Here is a 26,437-nt window from a genome sequence, read left to right as displayed (position 1 = left end):
ACTAAACAGTATTAGAGTTAGAGAATTACAATGACAGTAACTAATTACAGTGCGTCATCCCTTTAAAATGCACAGTGCTAAAACGCCTCTAATTGCATATATCACAAACGAACAATTCAAAGCCAAGCTTAAAGTCTAAATCAAGTCTAGAACAAATCTAGAACATTTATATAACGATCAAAAACAACCTTTGGGTCCTTTACCTGTAAAATGCAACAGCGCGTGTTACACGCAGCAATCCTTCCGAGACGCCATTAACCATGTGGCTGGTTTACACGTGCGGTTATTCATTAACCCTGCCAGCCACCTACAGGCCCGACTCAGACATTACATGCTGCTGTACACACATGCATTACTGCACAGCACATCAGGACCTTCACAGAACCACACTTTACTCCCTTGCTGCACAAGGATATAATTAAAAGAATGATCCATTCCTAATGTGCCACATATGATACCTCCTTTACCAGTGGCAAAATATAGTAGTAGGTTTTTACCCTTTAAACTGGTACAAAACTGACACCTTTATACAAGGCATCATGTTTGCAATAACCACAACACAAGTAGTCAAAATGCAAACAGTTTAAAGGGTAAAAACCTACTACAGTACTATATTTTCCTACTGGTAAAGGAGGTCTCATAGTGTAAATGCTTACCCCGAGCTCTCAATACTCTGATAGTGCACTGTTTTTGAGTTGTACGCCTTTTGGTGTCATCTGGTCCAACACCAATGGAGACAAGGCTCTAAGGAAAGCTGTTTCGGGTGTGGACCAATCAACTTCAAGGACAGTGCATATTTTTATCATTATCAGAGTTGTTTCTTTTTGTTTGCATTTTGACTACTTGTGTTGTGGTTATTGCAAACATGATGCCTTGTATAAAGGTGTCAGTTTTGTCCCAGTTTAAAGGGTAAAAACCTATTACTATCCTAGATTATTGTTAGTAGATCAGCTTATTGGAGAGTATATTGAGTTTATTTATTATATTGATGTAGTTTATATTTTGTTTTTTTTTCACATCGGTTTATTGTATAGTAGTAGGGTATTTGCAGTTCTTTAGAAACTCCTTTTTTGTTTTCCACATAATGCGCTAGCTTGATACGCGGTGGTTTGGACTGTTGCAGTTCTTTATTATTAAAATTTTCCTCCCTTTATTACTGCTAATCCTACGTAATACACGAGCATAATATGACTTTGAGACCCCCCACCGCCTACACATTCCACAAGGAGTGACTAACCCCATATCTGCATTTGTCATCAATATGCTAAATTTCTCTGTTGATATGTAAACTCTTTTGTCAAGGCGCTCTCCTCCTCCCACCCCACTTAAAATACGCTGCCAAGCTTAGCAGTGTTCATTTGGATGCTGTCTTTCCAACAGCTCGTTTCTTCACCTGAGGACGGCTGCTTGCGTTGTGGCCGAAACGTCGTGAGAATTTTATTTTATCATATTTTATTTTATCATATTTTATTTTCATTTCCTTTCTACGTGACTTTACCGAAAGAACCAACAATACAGTAACAACACTAGGTTGTGGCTTTGTGTTTCCCTCGAACGTCCTCTCCCCTTGTGCTCTACCCTTTTATATCTCTCGAGCCCTCTTTCTAAAATGTTCCTTCACTCTTAACTAAGCCTGCTCACTCCGTTTTTGTTGTACTCATTGACATGTAAATTTTGTCTCTAACCCCTCCCTCTCGCTGCCTCCGCCCCCCTCTGTCTATTTAAGGCCACCCCACAGAGACGATCACCCCTCTCTGTACCTGTGTTGCCCGCTGTGTGTATCTTGGTGATATCTGTCTGCTTATATGTCTGTCTATAATTTTTTCTGGTTAGATTTTATGTCGCTATTTCATTATACCTGATGATGATTGCTTGTGTTGCAATCGAAACGTCGTATGCTATTATTTAATTTATTATTCTTTCTTTATACGTGACTTTACCGAAAGAACCAAAGAATAATGTTCCTTCACTGTTTTTCTCCTATCCTGTCCTCTACTAACGGTTCCCAACCATCGCCTCTGGGTTCCACTCCGTTTCCCACCTATTCTTGTTCAAACCTTTTTCTGCAATCACTTCCAAAGTCTGCCTCCCGACCAATCACCGTGGAGGCCCCTTTCCTCCAATCAGAGACGTTGGCCTACTTTTGAATAACCGTTTGACTGCACATTGGCTTGGGGTGAGTGCTTGTTCTTTTCGGTCATTACAAATGTGTCCCTTGTACAACTGTATCCCAAGCTTCATCCCCATTTTTTTTTTGGTACGATACTTTGTGGCTCTTATGTGAAATACATTACGAAATGGAAAGACGATGCTCCAAAATATCCATCCACGTCTGGTTATTTAGCTGCAGAGGTGAGTACTGGTACTTTGTCACAGTACTGAGCCAGCATCGTTCAGCTCCTGGGTTTAATTTGCAGGTCTCCACATAAAGTTAAACCTGACACCACTATATTATAACTTGTAGTTAGCATTATCAATTTGACACACTCTATAATTATATATGTGTGGTGTTGGTACCGGGGTACGCACACGCCAAACCGGCTGAATTGTAATACTTACCGGTGTGAGCGATTGTGCCATCCTGGCCAGAACCTCATTTGCCAGTAAAAGTAATAATGGTGCTGATCTAAGCCAGTCTTCTCTGGATGTTAGAAAATGGGAAGACGTTGATCACAGTGATCATGTTGCCTATAAAGAGCACCAATAGAGACTGCAAATATTGCATCAGTGCAGTAAATAACAGCATCTCTTGCCATGCGTTTCCAATGATTTTTACTTTGATCTCTTTCAGCTCAAGAGAAGGCAATGACATCTGAAAACAGCCACTCTATTCTGTAACATGGGATTATTCTTTAATTGTGTTGATATTGAAAGATTGCAAACTGAATTAGTGATATAATTTATAAAAGTTCGACATCTTGTTGGTTCCTTCGGTAAAGTCACGTAGAAGGGAAATAATAAAATAATAAAAATAAAACATTATAAAATACAATTCTCACGACGTTTCGGCCACAATGCAAGCAGCCGTCCTCAGGTGAAGAACAAGGCTGGCGGAAAGACAGCGTCTGAATGAACACCACCAAGCTTGGCAGCATATATTTAAGCTGGGTTAGAAGAGGAGAGAGCCTTGACAAAGGAATTTGCATATCAGCAGAGGAATTTAGCATATTTATGGGAAATGCAGATATGGGATTAGTCACTACTTGTGGAATGTGTGGGGGGGGGGTCTCAAAGTCATATTATGCTCGTGAATTATTAGCAGTAATAAAGGGAGGAAGTAGAATTAGCAGTAATAAAGGGAAGGAATTTTAATAGTAAGAAGCTGCAGCAGCCAAACCACCACGTAACAAACTAAAATATAAACTACATCAATATCATCAATATACTCAATATACTCTCCAATAAGCTGAGCTACTAACAGTAAGTCATACATTACAATTCTATGTCGCAAAAAATATAATTAACCTCCAGCTATACTTTTTTCTTACATCACATGGATCTACCCCGTACTATATACTGCTATAGACAAACCCAACATTAAATTATACACTCCATTACTATACACCACTATACATTGTAATATTACACTATGTATTATTCTACCCACCCTACTGTATACCACACTGCTGTATATTCATTATACAATTACGATACTATATATTACCTTATACATTATATTAAACATTACACATTTATACCATTTATTATTATACAACCTGCTATACACCATACCATTACTAAGAGGAAGCAACGAAATATGTCAATGCAGAGTGGTGGCTTGCAGCGGAGCAAAGACTCCATTCCCTGCGGAGAATACAAAAGATATATAGTCAATGCCAGTGAGTGGACTGCTGTCTGAAATTCACCGTAAACGTGAACACAATCAGTTAAGACCCGAAATGGTTTATTACATCCTTCCAATGATGGCTGAGCCAGAATCCATCTTCTCGGTTGAAATTGTCTCTGTGTTTGTATATGTGGATCGCCTCATGAACGAATCTCATGGTAGCCAGATGGCTTGCAGAGAACCTCTGTCTTGGAGAAGTCAATGTCACGTGACATGTGTGGTTCATTCAGACGTGATTCCTTGCAAAAGGTTTATATTTGGTGTTTGAACATCCTAACACCTGTTTTATTGCCAAAAAGGGTAAAAGCTATTGTTATTTTTTCATGCCACATGAAAAAATTGCCCCCATTTGCGCCAAAGCTTGTGGTAGCATCGTCTTCCGTTCTTTGGATATGGCGTCGAGGGCCGCCAACGCATCATCGTCGAGCGCTGTAGGTAGTGCTCGCAGCGCCTCCTCTTCCGTCTATTCCGCGAGGCTGCAGGCGGCGACGAATAAGTGTTGGAATGCCACCCAGTCGCCGCCCGCTGCCGTTAATTCCCGGATGAAAGGAAGGCGTTTATTTAGTCCACGGGCGGGAGGCAGCGGCGTCGGTGGAAGGACGGCATTGGCGGGAGCACCTTCCCGTACTTTAAGAATTTTGTCAGGCTCCGGCGCGCCACGCACTCCTGCGGTTTTCCCCGAAGTCTGTAGGCACGGCGTCGGCGTCCCGTAGTCGTCCCTCGCTTGCAGGGCGGTGGTGAAAGCTGTGCATACATCGGGAGAGTTGGCGAGCTCCCGTACGTCCCGTTCCCTGGCCGCCTCCCGTGCGTCGGGAACAGCCCCGGATCCCCGCGGTTGCGGCGTCGGTGTCCCACGGTCGTATCATGCTTGCGGGGCAACGGCGAAAGCAGCAAGTATGTCGGGGGAATTTGCGGACTCCCGCACGTCCCGCGCCACACTCCTTTCCCGGGCGTGGGAGACATCCTTGGAGTCTCGCGGCTACGGTGTTGGCGTCTCATCGTCATCGTCCTCCTCCAGCAGGGCAGCAGCGAGAGCAGCAAGGCCGGCGACAAGGTCATTGAGACGCTTATTTTTGCTCTGGCGTTGTTTGCCTGGCGGCGGCGGTGGAACGGGGTCCAGTTCTTGCTGCCCCGCCCGCATCCACCCTTCGCCGCCCTCCATCACCGGGGCCTCAGCACCCGGGGCCGCTCGCGGAATCCGCTCGCTCTCTTCGTCTTTGTCTGAAGACGACTGGTTGAGCGCTTGTCGTCTAGTCAGCATAATTCCAAGTATAAGCTAGCCACACCTAACTAACAAACCACTTCTGATGCCAGTGTAGTGTGTCAACTGAAGAACACACACTGTTGTAGGAGGCAACGTATTTATTAAATACTTTACTGTACCCCGGTTATGTTTCTAAGTGTGGCTAACTTATCCCAGGCTGCTGCTCACTATGTGCGTGCGTGTTGGTCGTAGGTTCCCCGAGATGAGCCCCGAATGCAAAAAATTCCTACTTTTCCTCCACTCTCCTGGAATCACATGGAAATGCCAGGATTTTCTGGAAAACAATCAAATGTATCGAAAAGGCATCCAAAACAGAATCTGCCCGTTGAGATTAACCAAAATGGGGAATATTTTTCAGATCCCAAAAAAATAGTTGACAATTTTAACCTTAATTTTTCTGAAGCTGGTATCCTTTTTGATAATGATTTGGGAGTCACCCCTGCTCATGCAAATTCCTACACCACTGTCCAAACATTAGAAGAATTTAGTTTCCAGCCAATCCACGAAAGTAATGTTCTGAAACAACTGTCCTACCTCAAAGGGTCCTCCTCTACCGGAGCAAATAGTATTCCCGTCTTTGCTCTACTAACTGTTGGTCACCTACTATACAAACATGTAGCCCATATTTTTAAGCTGTCCATCAAAGAAGCATCAGTTCCTCTAGAATGGAAACATTCCTATGTTCATCCAGATGATCCAAATAACTACCGACCTATCTCAATTTTGTCCCCGTTGATGAAAAATTATTGAACTACCAAATTAGCAGTTTCCTGTCCGCCAACAATCTATTACATCTAAAACAATCTGGGTTCCGAAAAAAATACAGCACCACATCTGCTGCATTAGACTCTGAATCACATGTACAGTAGCCTTGATAATAAGCAGTACTGCGCCTATTTTTTTCTTGACTTCTCCAAAGCTTTTGATACAGTAGGCCACAACACCCTGCTTAGTAAACTAAGTTGCCTCGGTTTTTCCGAAAACGCAGTAAAATGGTTAAAAAATTACCTCTTTTCTCGCACCAAAAACTTTATTCACAGATGGTTGGAGGTCAAACAGTGTTAAGATAACAAAAGGGGGTCCACAGGGTTCCATCCTCGGCCCCTCTTGTTCAATGACTTGGGCACTGACCTGGATCATTCGAAGGTAAATCTTTTTGCAGATGACACGATACTGATTACTGCTGGCCGCTGTCCGGATGACGTGATTGCTAAGCTCCAGGGTGATTTCAACAAACTACAATATCAGCTAGTTGCTCTTAAACTAGTCCTGAATACCTCCAAAACCAAGGTGCTATGCATCTCACCAGGACTAAAGCAGGAAGTTATTTTTCCCCAATTACATTCCTTAAATATCAAATAGAGCAAGTCAAGATCTACAAGTATATTGGGGTCATCCTGGATTCAAAACTGAATTTTGAAGATCACATTGATTTCTTGGTTAAAAGACAAAAATATAAATTGGTTTTCTGTATCGACACAAGCACTGCTTCCCCCCTATGTTCCGTTTGGAATTGACAAAAGCTACCATACTGCCTCTACTTGATTACTGTGACATTGTGTATAAATCAGCCCCAAGTACTGTACCGAAGAAGCTTTACTCAATTCATCACTCGGCCTTAAGATTTGCATTGAACTGACCATATAGGACTCACCACTATGATCTCTACATTGGGTCAAACTTAACATCGCTTAATGTTCGACGGCTTGTGCAACAGATTTTATTTATTCACGATGTACTTACAAAAAAATCCACAGACTATCTGCAGGATCTCCTCTCTGTTTCAAAGAACAAATTTGACCTAAGGTCTGCACTCATTTACCAGCTTCACATTCCCTATTGCCATACAAATACTGGAGGGAAGGACCTTTACTGTTGATGCCCCCAGGGTCTGGAATGCTATTGCCAATAAACTGCAACTTGAATCACTACCTATGAGATCTTTACTCAAAACTGCCCTAGAGGAGTTGTACACCCTTAGCTGCCACTGCTATTCAATGGCCTATAATAAAAAAAAATGTTTCGCTCCGGATGACCGCTGCAAACTGATCTGTGTTCTGATTTAGTGTGCTGATCTTAAATGTGCATTGAAAAATGTTGATACTCGTACTGATGCTCCTGCTGTTGAGGGACTCATGCAGCCAGCTATGGCAGCAGGATTTGGTGGTACATGTTGTTTATGTCATTTATTGTGAAAATTCGGTCACAGTTCCTATGATCACTGTTACATTGCTTTTATGACTTTATTTTGGTGATTTCGAAAAACATTTTGGTTTGGCCATATTTGTTTGTTGTAGGTAAGGAGTTAGACTGATGGCCTTAATCTAAGTTTTCTTGTGGTTGTTGTTTGACTTGCATCCCACTGGGATTTTTGCACAGGGTTGGTGTACGGTGCTTTTTCTGGAATATTTTGCTGTTTTTTCCTGGATTGTTTGCACATAGTCACTTTAAGATGTTTTCTTGTTCATGTTTTTGTCTTTTATTTGTTGCAGTTGCACCTGATTCAAGAGCCGAATGGCTCACAGGGCTATACCTAATAAAATATTAAAAAATACTTTTTTTTAAACACGCTTTAATGAAATGTACTATCCGAGCTGCCCCTCCCCCTGTGCCCCCAGCTCCTTCCCCACCCCCCACTCCTGGGCGTGGCTCCCCGAGACTTGCTGTGACTTAAGGGACGTGGTGATTTACAGGCAACGTCTATTAGAGCCGTTAAAAATATTGTAAAATATATATTTTTAATTATAGAATATAGTATTGTCATCAGTATGACATACCTATGACAAGTTTGCAGTCGATGCATTGGGAATACGTACTCTTAGTTCTTTTGGTAAAGTCACGTACTATCTCCTGATGATATCCTCGTCAGTTTTGATGTAGTATCTCTGTTTACCAAAGTTCCAGTGCCTGACACCCTAACAATAATTGAGGACTTGGTCCAACATGGATTGAATTCGGATGTGCCTGCGCTGGTTAGGCATTGCCTCACCAACACTTATTTTACCTGGAATGGCACCTACAAACAGAATGATGGTACCCCTATGGGCTCCCCCTTGTCACCAGTGATAGCCAATATGTTCATGGAAAAGTTTGAATCAGACGCTATCCAGACATCCACCCTGCGTCCTTCCCTTGGAAGAGGTATGTGGATGACACTTTCGTCATTTGGCCACATGGCCTCCCAGCATTGAACCACTTCTTGGACCACATCAATTCCAGACATCCATCCATCAGATTCACCATGGAAGTGGAGAAAGATGGCAAACTACAATTCTTAGATATTCTGTTTGAGAGGAGACCTGACGGATCCTTGGGACATTCTGTCTACAGGAAAGCCACCCACACAGATTCCTACTTGAAACCGGATTCCCACCACCACCCATCTCAAAATAATTCTCTCATCAAAACGCTATACCACAGAGCTCATGGCATTTCTAACCAACACCACCTGGCCAGGGAATTGAGACATGTACATCGGGCCCTCAGGATGAACGGATACTCTGAACGCACCATCCGCCAAGCTGTTTCTCCCACCATACAGAAACAGCCACTTGAAACTCCGATCAAAACTGTCACGTTACCATACATAGCAAGCGTGACCAAAAAGATCTCCAAAATTCTAAACAAACATAAGATCCAAGTCCGATTCAGTACAGTACATAAAATCCGTGATCTGATTCCATCTGTGAAGGATGTCATCCCTGACTTGCAATACCCTGGAGTCTATAAACTGAGTTGCAGCTGTGGTGACTGTTACATTGGGGAAACGAAACGTCATGTCTCTGATCGTGTCCGTGAGCACAAGTCAGATTTGAAACACGGCAAAATTGAGTCTTCTGCCGTTGCCGATCATTGCTACAATGCGGTGGGCTCTCATGAGATTGTTTTCTCCGAGACTAAAGTGCTCTGCAAACCCACTGGCTACCATCAAAGGTTTGTACACGAAGCTGTGGGGGCCGTTGGCCCCCGGGGTTTCTCCCTCACGCATCCCCTATTCCGGTCGCGTTGCCACACCGCCCTATTACCCGCTAGGCTGTCGCCGGCATTCGAACGCGACGCCCCTACTCATACAGCCTCGCGCCGCGCTCCCACGCTGTGAGCATACGTATGCACAGCATCAATCAAACGCCATACTCCCCCTTTCTACACCGCTACGTACAGTTCTCACACGCTGCGAGCGCGTGCCCGTCTACAGCCCTGTGCGGCACTCGCCTCCACGTCGAACAACCGCGTTACCAATGCGTACCTGTATCCGACACGTAGCGAACGTCCGCACACACCCACACAGCTCCACACGGTACTCGTCCCAACACTGAATACTCACGTTATGATCGCGCACCTGTATCATACCCGTAGTGAACATACGCGTACCCACATGCGCAGCTGCGCGCACTCCAAACGCGACACCTTCTCTTGCGCCGCTCTACGCAGCACTCCCACGTGGCGAACCACCGTATACACAGCACCACACGCGTTCACACTTCTCAACGAGATCATACGAGGCCACGATCAGCTATTAATGATTTATTGTCTGCTACCTGGGACTTGTTGTTAAATCAGTACGTATCGACGAGGCTGGCCTAACCTGATACCTCTGGGTCTATTCCCGATTTACCTGCTTACGATACCCTTTCACCTTGCTACTCACGGTTCGAAGTATTCGGCGTCCTGTGGCTTTTCCTCGATGCTCGTCTGGACACGTCACGCGGACGTCCGGAGGGCAGAGCTGGGAGCCGTCTTGAACGCGGGCCTCTTGAAGTCCGATCTCTCTACCTTGCTACGATCCCTTTTATCCTATCTCCCGGACTCAGGCCTCCGCCTCCCCGAGCATTCTTCGCTCCCTCCCCCGTTCATGCGCGGCGCATATGCCAATCAATCCCTTTCTCATGCATGGTGCCTTGGTTATGCAAATTATGCGGCGGCGTCCATCACAAAGGCCTGCAGTGGGAATTTATGCATGGACCGCTGCATACCGCTGATTATTCGTAATTTCAGCTTCATCCTTTTAACTTCCCTAATTTCCCTAATAATGGTGCCTGCGCGCTCGAGCCCATTTTGTCATGCTAAATTATGCCGTCCCGTCCCTCCTCTGCCTGTCTCATCGATACGTTGGGGTGTGTGTGGGGGATGCGTTTCAACCGCGGTGGCCGAATGCCCCTTGCCGCGACCCTACAATCTTAATGCCGGTCGCAGCGCCGCGGTGCGAAGTAGCGTCGGGGGAGGTCGTCCAATTCCCTGGTCGCCGGAAACCGTGAAAGTTAATCCCGATAAGGGCTTCTCGGATAAAAACCGGTCGGCCAGGTGACTTCTCCTTGGAGATCTATGGGGGGGGGGGGGGGGGGAAATGCGTGCGGGTGTGTTTATGTGAGGTGAGGTGAGGGGGACGCGGGGGTCGGCTCCTTCACTTGGTGGTGGCGAGGTCGGGGTGGGGCGCCCGCTGAACAGCTTCGGGGCGGCGGCATCACATAGCCCCCCGAGGTACTGGTCCCCGTCTCGGGTTGACTGGAGCACCTTGCTTGGGCCGCGCTCACGAGGAAACGCTGCGGGGTCCGAGGGGTCCGTCCGGACCTCGTGGCTGGTCTAGGGGTGGGTGGCTCCGTCCTCTGTAGCTCCTGCGGTGGCCTTCTCCACTCCAGCGGCTCTCCCTGTCCCTTGGTACCTGCGGGCTGGGGTACAAACTCGGAAGCAGAAGGGTTTAGGGGCCGTCGTCCCCGCCGTCCCCTGGCGGGGCCGGGACGCCTCGGGGCTGTGGGTCTGGCGGGGCCCATGTAGTGCACGAGGCCCTCGAGCCCGGGTGGTGTGGGAGTCCCGTGGGTTCGCGGTACTCCGGCGGCGGGGATCTCCTCCGCCGGGGCTGCCCTCCAGGGTTTTAAACGGCGGACGTTGACCACCGTTTCGCGTCCCCTCTCTCCACCTTGGATCAATACCTTCCAGGGGGAGATCTGCCGCACCACGGTCCATGGTCCTCGCCAGTAGGTCGTCAGCTTCCCCACCTGTCCGGTCCCGACGCGAGGGGTGTGTAGCCATACCTTTTCGCCTGTCGAGAAGAGGGGGGGTTCCACGTGGGGTTGGGTGCTCTGCTCCTGTCGCCGATGCGCGGCCTCCCCCTGCGGGTAGGCCCGGTCCCTGACCCCTCGTAGGGTCTCCATCAGGTGCTCGACGGGGCGGCTCCCTTCCTCCGTTTGGGGTGGGGGAACGCCAAACAGCAGATCTGCGGGTAAATGAGACTCACGACCAAACATCATTAGGAACGGGGTTTGTCCCGTCGATGAGTGCACAGTGGTGGTGTAGGCGAACAGGGCGTAGGGGAGGTGTTCGTCCCAATCCCGTTGATTTATGGCCGCCATACATTTGAGCTTCCCCGCTAAGGTCTGATTCATGCGCTCCACCATACCGTTCCCTTGGGGGTGGTAGGCTGTGGTTCGGTCCTTCTGGATTCCGAACTCTCGGCACAGCGCTTGAAACAATTCGGCCTCGAACTCGCTACCCTGGTCAGTGAGGACTCGTTCTGGGATCCCATGCTTAAGTACGTACTGCTCCACGAATGCCCGGGCCACCACCAGGGCCGTTTTGTCAGGTATGGCCACTGCCACGGGGTAGCGGGTGAAATACTCCACCGCTACGAGGATATACTGGTTGCCTCGATGGGATCGTGGGAATGGCCGCTGTAGGTCGATCCCGACCAGCTGGTTCGTGTGGCTGACGCGGAACGGCCTTAGGGGTACCTGATATCGTGCCGGTATCGGCTCGCACTGCTGAAAGGCGCGGCAACCCTGTACCCAGGCGGCCACGTCTTGTGCCAATTTGGGCCAGAGATACTGGCGACGCAGGGTCTCTCGAGTGCGTCGTTCCCCGTCATGGCCCCCGAGCGGGTGGTCATGCACCAGCCGTAGCAGCTGGGGTCGCACCTGGGCAGGAACACAGATGCACCCCGGCTGGCCGGCCTCGGTTAACTCCCGTACCACTCCGTTCTGCACACACAACCGGGCATACAAACCGCTCCAGGGTCCTAGTAAGGCGCTCTTTTCCTCCTGCAGTGCCGCCTCCACCGCCGCCAGATCCGGATCCCGCTGTTGGGTCTGTCTCAGCTACTCGTCGATCAGGCCCGGGAAGGCGCAGCTGACGTCCTCCTGGATCCGTCCGATCGGGGCGGGGTGGTCCGCCGGGCCCCGAGCCGTGGGTCCTGTGCTTGCCGGGCGGTCGACGGGATCCTCGGTGCCACCTGCAAGGGTCTCTGTGGCGCACACTGCACTCTCTCTCGCTGGGGGGGGGATCAGTGGCCGCGGCGTCTCGGGGGTCCGTTGCCTGCCGGCAGCATCCCCCCGTGAAGCACGGGCAGGCCTCCTCCGGCCTTGTCTCGGCGTACACCGTGGGCCGCCTCGATAAGGCGTCCGCGTTTGCATGCGTCCGGCCAGCCCGATACTCGATTTGCAGGTTGTACTCCTGCAACTGTGCCAGCCACCGGGCCATCTGCCCCCGCGGCTCCTTGAATGTAAGAAGAAACTGCAGAGCATAATGGTCAGTGCGTACGCGACATCTCCTGCCGTACAAATACGGCCGGAACTGCTTACATGCGAAAATCACGGCGTACAACTCTTGGCGGGTCACGCAATAGTTCAGCTCGGCCCCACTCAAGGTCCGGCTGGCGTACGCGATGACTCATTCCGTCCCATCCTGCACCTGTGACAACACCGCGCCCAGCCCGCTGCTGCAGGCGTCGGTGTCCAAAATAAAATCGGTGGTAAAATCGGGGAAAGCGAGGGTGGGGGCGTGGGTGAGGTGGTTTTTGAGAGTGGTGAAGGCAGGCCCCCGTCCACTGACAGGGGTGCTTAGGGGAGGTGAGTTGGGTGAGGGGGCATGCAATCTCGCTGAATCCCTTTACAAATCGACGATAATAGGTGGCGAGCCCCAAAAATGATCTGATCTCCGTCAGATTCCTTGGCCATGGCCACTCCACTACGGAGCGTACCTTCTCCGGATCGGTGTGCACGCCTGCCTCGCTGACGCAATGCCCGAGGTACCCCACCTAGCGTTGTGCGATGTAACACTTACGTGGCTTGAGCTTGAGATGAGCCGCTCGCAGTCGCTGGAATACCTCTCGTAACCTGGACCAATGCTCAGACAAAGATCTACTGAACACTATCACATCGTCCAAGTAAATCAGGCACTGTTCCCATTGCAAGCCCCGCATCACCAACTCCATCAGCCGCTGGAACGTCGCGGGCGCATTGGTGAGTCCGAACGGGAGTACTCGAAACTCAAATAGTCCCATCGGGGTGGTGAATGCGGTTTTCGGCCGATCCTCCTCCGCCATCTCCACCTGCCAGTACCCGGACGCGAGATCGAGGGTGGAAAAATATCGCGCTCCGGCGAGGCTGTCGAAGGTGTCGTCGATGCGGGGTATGGGGAAGGCGTCGCCGAGCGTGACTGCATTCAGTTTACGGTAATCGACGCAGAACCGGGTTGACCCGTCCTTTTTCGTTACTAGTACCACTGGGGCTGACCAGGGGCTCGCCGAGGGCTGAATTATGTTATCGCGAAGCATGTCCCCAACTGCCTCTTTGATCTGGGCGCGTTCGGGTGCGCCCACTCGGTATGCAGGGAGTTTGATGGGTCGGGCTGCACCGGTGTCAATTTGGTGCTTAACAAGGTCAGTTCGACCCACGTCCGAGTCGTGTTCACTGAATACGTTGGCATACTCCTGCAGTAACTCGCGCAGCCGATCGGCCTCTCCCTTAGGTAAATCCGCCCATGGTACATGTAACGCGTCGAGCAGGGGAATGACCTCGGCTCGGGGAGTCGGGCCGACTCGCCAGGCCAGGTCCTGGTCACCCTCAGGACGACTGGGGTCCTCAGCCCAGAGTGCGAACACCGAGTCGTTAGAGTGGCGTGCGTGCAGGGGGTGTACGGTGGCGATCGGGGTGCGCCGTCGCAGTATCGCTGGGGTACTGTGAGGGTTAAACATCCGCATAAACAATCGGTCCCCATCTGCGTTTACCAACGTGGCGGATCCCACGACCCCATACCGTTTTGCCAACTCCGGGTGAGGAGTTAGCATTACCTCCCCTGATGGTCGGAGCGCGGGGTCGGTGGGGGATGTTGCCACCGGCACCAGCATCTCGGTGAGTGGCCCGATGGTGACTGCCGTCGCCAGGATAGCGGCCACAGGTGCGAAGCGGGGGCGCGTCGGCTCTCGTCCCAGGAACGGAATCCGCTCGCCGCTGCTCTCCATGGTGGCGCATTGCTGGCGGGGTTGCACGTTGAGTCCCAGCTTCTCTAGGAGGTCGGTACCTGCAATACACTCGTGACACAACACACTCGACACGTAGAACTCCTGGATGCACACCTGGCTGCCTATGTGGACCTCTAGGGTGGCTCTCCCCAGCAGCCCCATTCCGGCTCCGCTCGCCATGTGCAGCGCACGGTCCGGGACCTGCAGACGGCTCACATCGACCCCGATCATGCTGCAGTGCGCCGCGCTCACAAGCGAGGCCACCGCCTCCGTGTCCAGCAAGATCTGGGTATGGCATCCGTTGACCTGCCCCTCCACCAGCGACGTGGCCCCCGTGATTCCCACCACCAGCTCCCGCAGCCAGTCGCCAGGAGTCGCCGCGTTCCTTGGTGTCGTTGCTGGAATCTGCGTGGAGATCACTCGCTCGCCATTATCATTACAGCTTGTTTGGGTCGGGGCTACGTCGATTTCATCCCCCGGTGGTCCCCTCTCTAGGGGGGCCTTAGTGTTTGACCTATGCATCTGCCTCGCACGGGCAAGCTGAGGGCAGTCCCTCCTGAGATGCCCTCGACGGTCGCACACATAACACGTCCGGGGAGGGGTGGCGGCTCCGTAGTGGGCCCCCTGCCCGCTCCCTCTCCCTGTGCGCAGTTGTTCTAACTCGGACTCTAATTGGGATACCTTCCCGGCCAGCCCCCCTATTGTGGAGTGTAGTTCACCCATCTCAGACTGGATGGTCTTCACATTTTTATTCGCTTCCTCGCGTACTTGGGTTACCCTCTCACCTACGTGGGTTATCTTACCATCCATTTGGTTTACCTGGCCAGCAATATCTCCCATGCCGGTCTGTAACCTGGCTATCCACCCCGGGGTTGTCTCGCGGGGTCTCTGGGGCTCTCTTGCCCATCTCCTTATTGGGCTGGCGGGCTCCTGCTCATCCTCCTCCTCGTCAGGGATCAGGCTCGCCACGATGCACTCCTGTCCCGACCCTCGGAGCTGCGCGCGTTCGCTGGAGAGCTCCTCACACTCAAGTGCTTGCTCGACTAGGGTATCGAAGGGGAGGCCTGCGCTACCCCTTTTGGGCTGCCACCACGCGGTGCGAGCTAGGTACCTGAGTAGCTTGTCTGCAGCTAGCGCGTCAATGACCTCCTTCGCGAACTCTGGACGGGCGATCCGGGTTAGTGATCGCACGTCCTCGGCGTAGTCTCGGAAGTCCTCGCCGGGTTGGCGTCGGCGCGCCTCTAAGGCCGTCTTTTGCCCGTATCGCGTTGTGCGTGCCGAAACGCAGGTCTAATCTACGCATAAGTTCTTCTAGTTGGGTTTGCGCGCTTTCGGGTAGTGCCTCTACAAAGTCGGCTGCCCGCCCATCCAGGTTCAACGTAAGATGTCGTAACGCCTGCGCGTCCGACCAGCCATTAAGCTCTTTAGCCCCTATGATATTGCGGGAAAACGCTTTCCATGTAGGGGTCCCCTGGCCGGTGAACACATGCCTTACCTTTGCGTGGAGTAACGCGCTACCTTCCCGTGAAGACGTGAGGGTTCGTACGACTTCTGACACCATGTTGTTGGGGCCGCTGGCCCCCGCGGTCCCTCCTGGCTGCTCAAATATGTGGGGGCCGTTGGCCCCCGGGGTCTCTCCCTCACGCATCCCTTATTCCGTTCGCGTTGCCACACCGCCCTAATACCCGCTAGGGTGTCGCCGGCATTCGAACGCGACGCCCCTACTCATCCAGCCTCACGCAGCGCTCCCCCGCTGCGAGCATACGTACGCACAGCATGATCAATCAAACGCCATACATCGTTACGTTCAGCTCTCGCACGCTGCGAGCGTGTGCCCGTCTGCCGCCCTGTGCAACACTCGTCTCCACGTCGAGTACCCACGTTTCCAATCGCGCACCTGTATCATACACGGGGCGAACGTACGCACACCCACACACACAGCTCCGTGCACTCCGACTCAACACTGACTACTCACGTTATGATCGCGCACCTGTATCATACACGGAGTGAACGTACGCGCACACACGCAGCTCCACACGCGACACCCACTCTCGCGCCGCTCTGCGCAGCGCTCCCACGTGGCGAACCACTGTGTACACAGTACCACACGCGTTCACACTTCTCAACGAGATCACACGAGACCACGATCAGCTATTAATGATTTATTGTCTGCTACCTGGGACTGGTTGTTGAGTCAGTATGAATCGACGAGGCTGGCCTACGCTGATACCTTTATGCCTATTCCCGATTTATCTGCTTATGATCCTAATGCACCTTCTTACTCACGGTTAGGTGCCCTCGGAGGTCCGTTGATCCCGTACTCGCAGCGTACCTCGATGCGTCGCACGGACGTCCGGGTCGCTGGGCTGGAGTAAGAGAGAGATCTCCCCTTTTCGCCCCCTTTTTATCCTTCCTACATCAAAGGGATGCGGCTCCGAGCGTGGTGGCTGCTCCCTCCCAGTTTTTCTTTAACAATGGGCGCGTGCCCGTCCGCGCGCGTGTGTCGGTTTCGGGCGCCCTTCTATGCTAATCAGATGTGCTGCGTGTGCAGCGTTAATTCTAATTAATCCCTTTCTAATGCATGGCGCCTTGGTCATGCACATTATGCCGCGGCGTCCATCACAACGGCCTGCTGTGGAAGTTAAGCGCGGAGCCTCCGCATGTCCCCACCACCTGCCCCATCGATTGCACACTATGCGCCCGAGTCGCCTCTCTGATTATTTGCAATTCCAGCCCTATCCTTTAACTTCCCTAACAATGGCACCTACGCACTCGAGCCCGCTTTGGCACGCTAAACTATGCCGCCCTGTCCCTCCTCTGCCTGTCTCGTCGATCCGTGGGGGTGTGTGTGGGGGGATGCGTTTCAACCGCGGTGGCCGAATGCCCTTCGCCGCGACCATACCATCTTAAGGCCGGTCGCAGCGCCGCGGTGCGAAGTAGCGTCGGGGGAGGTCTTCCAATTCCCTGGTCGCCGGAAACCGTGAAAGTTAGTCCGGATAAGGGTTTCTCGGATTAAAACCGGTCGGCCAGGTGACCTCCCCTCGGAGCTCTATGGGGGGGAGGGAAATGCGTGCAGGTGTGTTCATGTGAGGTGAGGTGAGGGGGACGAGGGGTTGGCTCCGTCGCTTGGTGGTGACGAGGTCGGGGATGGGGCGCCTGCCGAACGGCTTCGTGGCGGCGGCATCACACTGTTTTTAACGAGCCGTGCCTGTGCTATCACTGATAATGCAGTATCACCAAATATGTTGTACAGCTGTAATCTTGCTGCTGGCCGCCTGGCGTGATGGGCCTTTGGACCCTCTGTGCAACAGCGATCTAAAAAAAATCACGTCTCCCTCTCACACACGGCCCACTCTCACACACACTCACACACAGCTCATTCTTACTCACATTCTCACACACAGTTTACACTCATGCAGAGCAACTCACACGTAGCCACACACGCTGCCGCCATCTTGTACCCCCCACGTCTACACTCCTCACCCTCACCCCACCCACACTCACCAAGGTGAGGCGTGCTCTAATACCCCCCACGTCTACCCTCCTCACCCTCATCCCACTCGCACCAAGGTGAGGCGTGCTCTAGTACCCCCCACGTCAACACTCCTCACCCTCCTCACACTCACCAAGGTGAGGCGTGCTTTAGTACCCCCCACGTCAACACTCCTCACCCTCCTCACACTCACCAAGGTGAGGCGTGCTCTAGTACCCCCCACGTCAACACTCCTCACCCTCCTCACACTCACCAAGGTGAGGCGTGCTTTAGTACCCCCCACGTCAACACTCCTCACCCTCCTCACACTCACCAAGGTGAGGCGTGCTCTAGGACCCCCCCCCCCCCCTCGAATAAACACTGAGAGCCGGGGGGTTTTGTGGAAGAGCCGCTGCCTCACACTCTGCTCGTTCCAATTACAGTCACGGGTAGGCTGAGCTCATCATCCCTCTGGGACAAATAAAATAAGCACCACCTTCTGGGCAGCTGGAAGTGATTGTCTTGGATAGACTGGCCTCGTCAATAGGAATGTAGAGTTTTCACCACTGGCTCAGGCACCCCAGTGGGAGTGGGCACTGCCCCACCCCCGTCGGAGCTGGGAGATGCTGAGACTCGACTCAACCAACACGCACCCAGCCGTGTGGAGCGGCTGAGTGAAACAAGCCGCGTGTTCTTCCTTCTGTGTCATGTGTCTGTGCAGAATATAAGAAACTCATCTGAGTCAGCCTGTCTCAGTGCTTGGTTGAGTAATCTTCATCATGCAGTGTCCAGTTGTGACCAATAGTGTTGATTAGCTCGACGTATATACAGAATCAGAATATGTAGTTATACTGGAGGATTCCGATGAGGTATACAGCTCTTGTTACAGACGTCCAGTACAACATTTGACAAACTAAAAACGCCATGACGAAACATGTTCACATACAAATCTCATGCTCACAGAAGTATGGACACTCTCGTGCCATTACTCCGAGGGTTTGATATGAGAGTTGGGAATCGGACACGAACTTAAATGTCATGGTCGTTGTTTGTGACGTGGATACAACTCATTCAGCATCAACTGGACACAACTTCGACCGCTCCCTGCCCGATTCGTCTTGGCTGTCCAACCTTTAGATTACGATGAAAGGAAAATTTAGTGCAGGTTCCAAATTATGCACAGTGCAAGGGAACGTGTATATGGGCATCCCGTTGTTGTCACTCCTCTGCTGAATGAAGGCCTCCCCACGCCGTGCCAGCCGTGAGGATCGCCATATTTTACCATCCTGCACCACGCTGCTCAGTGCGGAGTGGTGAAGGCGGAGGGAGAGAGCAACTGACGTTGCCGCACTGCCCTCTGCTGCCCACACCGCCCCCTGCACCTGCTCCATGCGCGGTGATTGCCCGTCGAAGCGCGATCCGAGGTCCACGCTGCTTCGCTTCCGATATCTGGCAGGATCGGGCACGTTCCAGCTGAGTTGGCCGTGCCTATGAAGGACGCTGAGGAAGGCCATGACCCCCTAAACCAAGGGTGCGTTTGGTAAACGCCTGCGAGAGTCCGCAGTGACCACACCCGAGTCAGAGTCCTGGCTCTTCCGTCGCTCGCGCCTCGCCACAGCGGCTGGGCGCGCAGCTGCCTTGGCGACTCTCCCAGCAATGCCGGCGATGGCGGCACGGGGTCCGTCGCCACGCACAATGACGACGAAGAGCCGCGTGCAGCCACCACGTGCATGGGCCCTGCCGCACGGCGACGGCGGCTCTCGTGGCTGCCGAGCAACAGCAGCCCCCATGCCCTCGCTGCAGTTGGGAGCAGCAGCGCATGGGGCAGCACCGAGCGGCTCATCGTGCCGCGCTGCTGGGGGGAGGAGCCGAGTCTGGGGGGAGGATCCAGGGGGCGTGGCCCTGAGGGGGGGGGGCGGGGGGTCTCCATGCTCCGGGTCGCGGCGCCGTGCAGCAATGTGGCTGTCACATCGCCTGGCGGCAACGCTCTCCACTTTCTGCAGGGCTTCATGGTTGACATCGAGCGGCCGTCCTCATTAACACCGCGGGTCTATTGACCATGGCACATGCGCTGTTTGCTTCACGGTGAGCGTTGAAGATCCCCTGATGTCAATCGCAAGAGTAGATCACTGCCTGCCGGCATCATGGCAGAAGAGTTTTCCAAATGTGAAATGTTACTCGCAAATTGTGCACTGGGATTCAACATAGCAATGATGGCCCCCTCCTGCGAAAACTTGGCAGGACGCTTCTGACACGAGGCACGTGACTGAGTGAATTTTTCCTGGGTAATAATGATCCGTGCTCAGACTCGTTTTTGTTAGCGCGTCACCATAATGAACCACGGTCAATCCACTGCTGGACGAAGCCCTCCAAACTTACCGCCTTTCAACCTGCAAAGCATCAACCCAGCAGCACCTGCACTCGAGCTGATCTCGTGGCCCCATCCTCATGGTGGGTGTCCTCTCGGGCGCGTGACCTCTTGGCTGCCACTCCGTCATTAGCCTCGACTGCCAGCGACCCATCACTTCCAGCAGCACATCCTACCCAACCTACTTACCATTCTTTACAGTCAAAATTATGTCAATAACTTGCTTATATTCTTGAATGCATGCGTTCCTTTTGCTGTGTATGTCAGTGTAATTATTAGCATAAATATTCCCATGCTGTTTTGAGCACTTACATTTTCCCGCCATTTTCTTTTTTGTGACCACGTCTCTGATCCATGTGGCATGCCAGGTAGGTGTTCGTGCACTGTGCTACAAACTCGGCCATCGAAGTTTGATTCCCGGCCACGGAGAATAATGGCGAGTGATGCGCTAGATCTATGTGCTATGCAGAAGGGCCAATTTCCGAAACGCCACCTATTATTTATTTGGGGCCGTCCATAAATGACGTCACGCGATTTTGGACGATTTTTAACCCCCCCCCCCCCTCGTCACACGGCGTCACAAAAAGTCAGACCCCCCCCCCTCAAATATGATGTCAGGAAGCTCTGCCCTTTCCCCCCCCCAAAAAAAATAAAACATGCTTCAAATAGCTTTAAATTATTGTCATTGTAGTGCGTATTTAATGTGCCGCTGCACTCTGATGTTGTAGGAGAAACATTTATCAAAAAGTCTGTTTAATTAAGTAGAACATGTCTATATTTATTTAAAGTTGCGCATTTTGATGTGACGTCACATTTCTCAACCCCCCCCTCGTCACACATCGTCACAAATGTCTGAGCCCCCCCCCCCCAGGTGCGTGACGTCATTTATGGACGGCCCCTTTAAATGTTAAAGCTATGAAGGCAAAACGTAAGACGCGTCATGTTTCCTCCAGCAGTGTACAAAGCAGTGGTGGCTCCTGCAAAATCTCTCAGGGGGGGCAAATGTCTGGATGATTGATAAGGATAAGGTCCACCCATGCAATGGATAAATTAACAGCTTAAGCATGTAAAGGCAACTTCACTTCTTTAATATTAATGAAAAATAAAGTGACTCTTACAATACATCTCCTTGTTTGTTTCTATACTCACTATTATTACAATCCACTCAGTTTCTTTAATTAAAGATTCCACTAGGTGGTGACAAATAATATTGTTGACTGAAACGTGCTTACGTATGATGACGTAAGCACGTTAGTGTGAGCCCTCCCGGAAGCCATAGAGAATGCATTGCAGTGCCCGCCGTTCGAAAAAAAACTTCTTTGAATGTAAGTCTATGGGAACACTCTGGGCGATTCTCAGCCGGAGTGAAATCGCCCAAAAGAGGCGGTACTCCACAGAACGTGACATGACGCTGATTGGACTATATCTAGAGGCACAGTAACGGCTCGCGTCACTCTGTGGTTGAATGAGCTTGGTGGTGCGTCGCCCAATCGCCCTAATGAAGAAACCGCCCCTGGTACAAAGTAAAACACGCGAGGCGGTTAGAAGAGACCTTGGAGGACAGCTGTCAACTGGGAGACTGCTATGTATGGGAAACTGCTGCGAGGCAGGAGGCGATGGCGAGGTGGCATCAGTGGCTCTGGCCGTGGTTACCTCGACCTTAGCGTGGAGTTGAGTGGCTCGCCAACCCCTGCAAGGAGCAATGAATGGAGGGCACTGCTGATCACGATGGGGTCATAGACCTCCACAAACCACCTCGTATCCCGGGTTTCCAATTCAATATTTTACTTTAATAACTGCTATTACTTTCGATAAATGTTGCTTAGGAAACCGCATTACCAGCGTGGTGAGGTATGGTAAAATAACTCCACTATTTGCACAGCGTGGGAAGGCCCTCATCCAGCAGTGGACTGACAAAGGGCTTGAACACAGTAGACGGGGCAAGTCCGGGTCTTTGCCCAGTAACATCTTTGAGTGTTGTTTAAAGGACATTGTCTGCAGTGATTGAGGACCTGTTGAGATATTTAAACCCAGCGGCAAGGTTCACATCACACAGTTCCCATGCCCAGTCGTCTGATTTATTTCCCTTTCTATTGCGGTGCTCGTTGCCAATCCCTGCTGCCGGCTCCCATACCGGAGCCCTCATCTCACGATGCCGGGACCTCTGTTGGGATCATGATGTGGACGACGCGTTCTTCTTTTTTACGATCAGAGGAAATAAAAAGATGCTCGGTGTAGTCGGCACTTTGCTTCGTTCATCATTTCGTTTTTTTTGTTTCTTTTTTCAATGCTTTTCTTTATGTGCCCCCCCTTTTTTAAATGAAAGATTTCACAAAATATTCTCTCTCTTCTCTCTCCCCTCCCTCTCCTACCTCCCTCTCCTCCCTCTCTCTTCCCCTCTCTCTTCTCTCTCCCCTCCCTCTCCTCCCTCTCTCTTCCCCTCTTTTTTTTACGCGTTCAGCTGTTGATGTCAACAGACAGGTGGCAGCATGGCCCTTCGCAGCCACATGACTGAGGGCTTGCAAGATACCGACTGCTGCCGTGACTCGTGATGCGTGCACAATTATTTATCCACAATACACGAACGCGTTCAGTGTAAGCCTGGCTCCTCTACCGCGACCAAGCGATGGTGCAGCACGCTGACGGAGTGGCGAACCTGGCAGGAGACAGGAGACAGCGCTACCGGCAAGAGTACAACACCCATGTCGTGCTGTGTGAGACTCTCACCAAGCTCAAGGATTGTTGTATCAAGATGCACCATCAGCCATGACCTATTCACTGCAACATGGACACCGTCACCATAAATCATGGTCTTGTGATGCCACAATCTATACAGGTCCCGCACATGATCCAATCCATTGCTCTGTGGCCACGGTGGACATCTTCTCAGGCGTCCTTTACCTGCCACGCCATCATTAGTCTCGACCACCGGCCATCATCCCCTCCAGTGACGTGTCCTGCACAAGTCACTTGCTTCTCTTAAGTCAATGGCTTTCTCTAATTTCCCAATATGCTCTGATACAAAGTGTGCCTCGTCATTGCTCTGATGAGGTTGATCTGTTATCTCCTCATGGTGGTGGCGTGAAATGTTCTCCTGGTCCTCAGGTTTTACCCTTCGTATTTAAAAACACGCGCGCACATTATGTAGAAACACACGTGTAGATTAATTAGAAACACGTGTACATTATTTAGAAACACGTGTATATTATTTATAAACACGTGTACATTATTTAGAAATACACGTACATTATGTAAAAACACACGTGTACATTATGTAGAAACACGTGTACATTATATAGATACACGCATGTATATTATTTAGAAATACACGTGTACATTATTTAGAAACACGGTTGTCCATTATTTAGAAACACGTGTACATTATTTAAAATATACGGGTATACATTAGTTGGAAACATACGCGTACATTATGTAGAAACACGCGTGGCAATTATGCAGAAACACGCGTGTACATTATTTAGAAACGTGTAATTTATTTAGAAACACGTGTAAATTATTTAGAAACACACGTGTACATTATTTGGCAGCTATAGATTCCCACAAGGGGTTCTAAACCACTTCGATGAGCTATAATGTGTAACGTGGTTGCCTCTGTAAACAAGCTCCTAACTCAGTTGAGTCTCCTTCACAACTCACACTGACCAGTGCAATGAAGTATAGTCAAAATAGTCAAAATCCCAATGACAACATGGCATATGGGAGGCCTTCATCCAGCTGTGGATTGTATAACACGCGTGGAACATCACTGTAGCTTCTTCCTCACAAACTACACAAGTTAGGATGATACCACAGAAGACCTCTCCAGGCCATGTTGATCATAGGGGTTATTTGACTATACTTCACCACGCTGGTCAATGTGGGTTGTTTAAGCAATGGTGGAGGGCATGACTGGGTTAGATATTACTCGCCAGGGCTACGCACCTGTACGCAGGTACATAAGGGAGATCATGCAGATCCACTGTGTATATGTAACCATACACTTGTATACAGGTACATAGGGAGATCATGCAGCCTCATTCTGTATCTGTACCCATGCATAACAGGTTGAGTTTGCCGCATGACTCCTCTTATCTGTGAAAAAAGAGTGGGTAATAGGAGTAGTGACGTAACGTCTGGCACCTGCGGATAACTATTCGGGTTCTGGACGTGTAAGTAACAGAGACGAATATACAGAGACAAATACAAAGATCACCCCACCCGTATAGCCTTCACAGACTCTAGGATTAAGTGCTGTTAGTGAGCACCTATAAATGCCGGAACTTCACACGAGGGGGTTAGTGGCCAGCACCACGCCCGACCACCATTGTCTCCCCAGTGGCAATGTTTATACAGCGCACCAGATACTCATTTGAGGCTGAGTCGACCTGGGGAGGCCCATGACCTGTTCAGATAATCGTCACTGGTGTTCATCGATCTTAGGGCAGCATGATAACCGCACCTACACACACCCACACACTACGTATGATGGGTACACTCGCGGCAAACAACGCCACGAGTGTAGAAAAAGTCCCGAACTTTATCTGTACGCCTGGTTTCCGTGCAGTGAATCAACGCGCGCGATGCGCTATAAATACCCCTCGCGGAATGTACCGCCTGCCAATGAACCAGATACCCAGATTAGTTCCCATAGACACTGTATGTGACATGGCGAAAACCATCGCAGATGAGAAACAAACTCTCAAAGCTCTGCGCAGATGGATCAATCGACAGACTCAATCCAGTCAGTGGACCAGATCTGTATGTGGGGTGCACTTAGTGCCGCACTTCACCACCCTTATCGTCTCTCATTCAGAACTGCAGGGAAGCGCTGTGGTCACCCAACCGAGCGCTTACCAGGCTCGAGTCGGCTTGGACTGTGCGATCCGACATCAGATATATGAAGGTGGTTGCTGCGAGGCAAATATCGATGTAAATGCTGTTTAGCATAGAAACGCAATAGGCAATTGAACTAAACAATCATACTATATTTTGAATGTAGATGCTATTCAAATTATAATTTTTGTAGAATTCTCCAGGACGTGCAAAATGAGTTTCAATGGGACAAGTGTGGTAGCAGGGAGCACTCAGTAGCGCATCAATTGCCGTGCACACGAGGGCTGCCTCTTGTGGCTGCCATGTTCATGACTGTGGTGTCGGTGTACAAGTAAAATGGTTCACTTGGTTCACTCGCGCGTTCACGTGTCCAAGGACGACCCGACAGCCCGCGATGTTTGGTGCATTTATAAACCCAGCGTGACGTCAGTGAATTACCTGATGATCCATGTGTGATTGTTTATTAAGATAACGCCACACAAATGACACCATCATAAGCACGATAATCATTTTACTTCATCCACTCAAACGATTTCCTCCATAACTCTCTTATATTAAATGTCTTCTTTTTCAGTTCCACCTCGTATTCAAATCGTGCCGGTGGCGTCATGGGCTGGGAGTTTGAACTGTGACGAGGCCATCAGCTCGTGTCGCCTGAGAGCCCAGCAGGGTCCCAGCAGCGCCCTGCCGCGATGCAGGCCACCTGGGCCACCCAGCCGCCTCTCTGTGGAACCTCCCTGCACCACTCAGGCCTCACGCCGCGCCTGCTGCTTGACTCTGGGCACACCGACACGGACAAAGTTCCCCCTCACCGGGTAGTGCAGCAGCTCTGTTAGCCAATGTCACCCAGTTCGTGGGGATCACTCACGTATTTGTGTGTGGTCGACTCAGCCTCAAAATGAGTACCTGGTGCGGTGTGTATGTTGGGGCCGCTGGACCCCGAAGTCCCTCCCTGCTCCGTGCCTATGGCAGGGGCTCTGCCGTTCGTCGACCCCTCGCTACTCTGCGAGCAGCTGCTGCCGTCGCTGGGCTCATCGCCCGACGGCTCCCCTCCCTGGTCCGTCCCTCTGCGCAGCCGTGTGAGAGGCATAGCTCGCCGCACGCTCTCGTTCACCTGTAAACGCTGCGTTGTCTCTCCAAGAATCACGCGCTATTAAACGGGGGTCAGGGGTCAGAGGGCGAATGACGCTGCCCTCACACTGCGCGAGTCCCTGCGGCGAGAGACGGAGCGGGGACCTGCGGACTCACCGACCCCTTCCCCCACACTACGAGCGCACACACCTGCACACACGCGACACTCACTCGTGCGCCGCTCTATACAATGCTCCCACGAGGCGAGCCGCTGTATACGCAGCACTACACGCGTTCACACTGTTCAACGAGATCACACGAAGTCACGATTTGCTATTAATGATTTATTG

At 51.1% G+C, this 26,437-nt stretch overlaps 1 long non-coding RNA gene across 1 annotated transcript in view; it reads left to right on the top strand.

Moving 5' to 3' along the window:
- LOC144951898 (uncharacterized) overlaps positions 1 to 26,437 on the top strand; it is a 225,137-nt gene that overhangs the window by 18,749 nt on the left and 179,951 nt on the right. The gene's annotated exons all lie outside the window — the stretch shown is intronic.

This window comes from Lampetra fluviatilis, chromosome 3 (assembly GCF_964198595.1).
Source record: "Lampetra fluviatilis chromosome 3, kcLamFluv1.1, whole genome shotgun sequence".
NCBI lineage: Eukaryota > Metazoa > Chordata > Hyperoartia > Petromyzontiformes > Petromyzontidae > Lampetra > Lampetra fluviatilis.
This window is presented reverse-complemented; position numbering and strand designations above follow the sequence as displayed.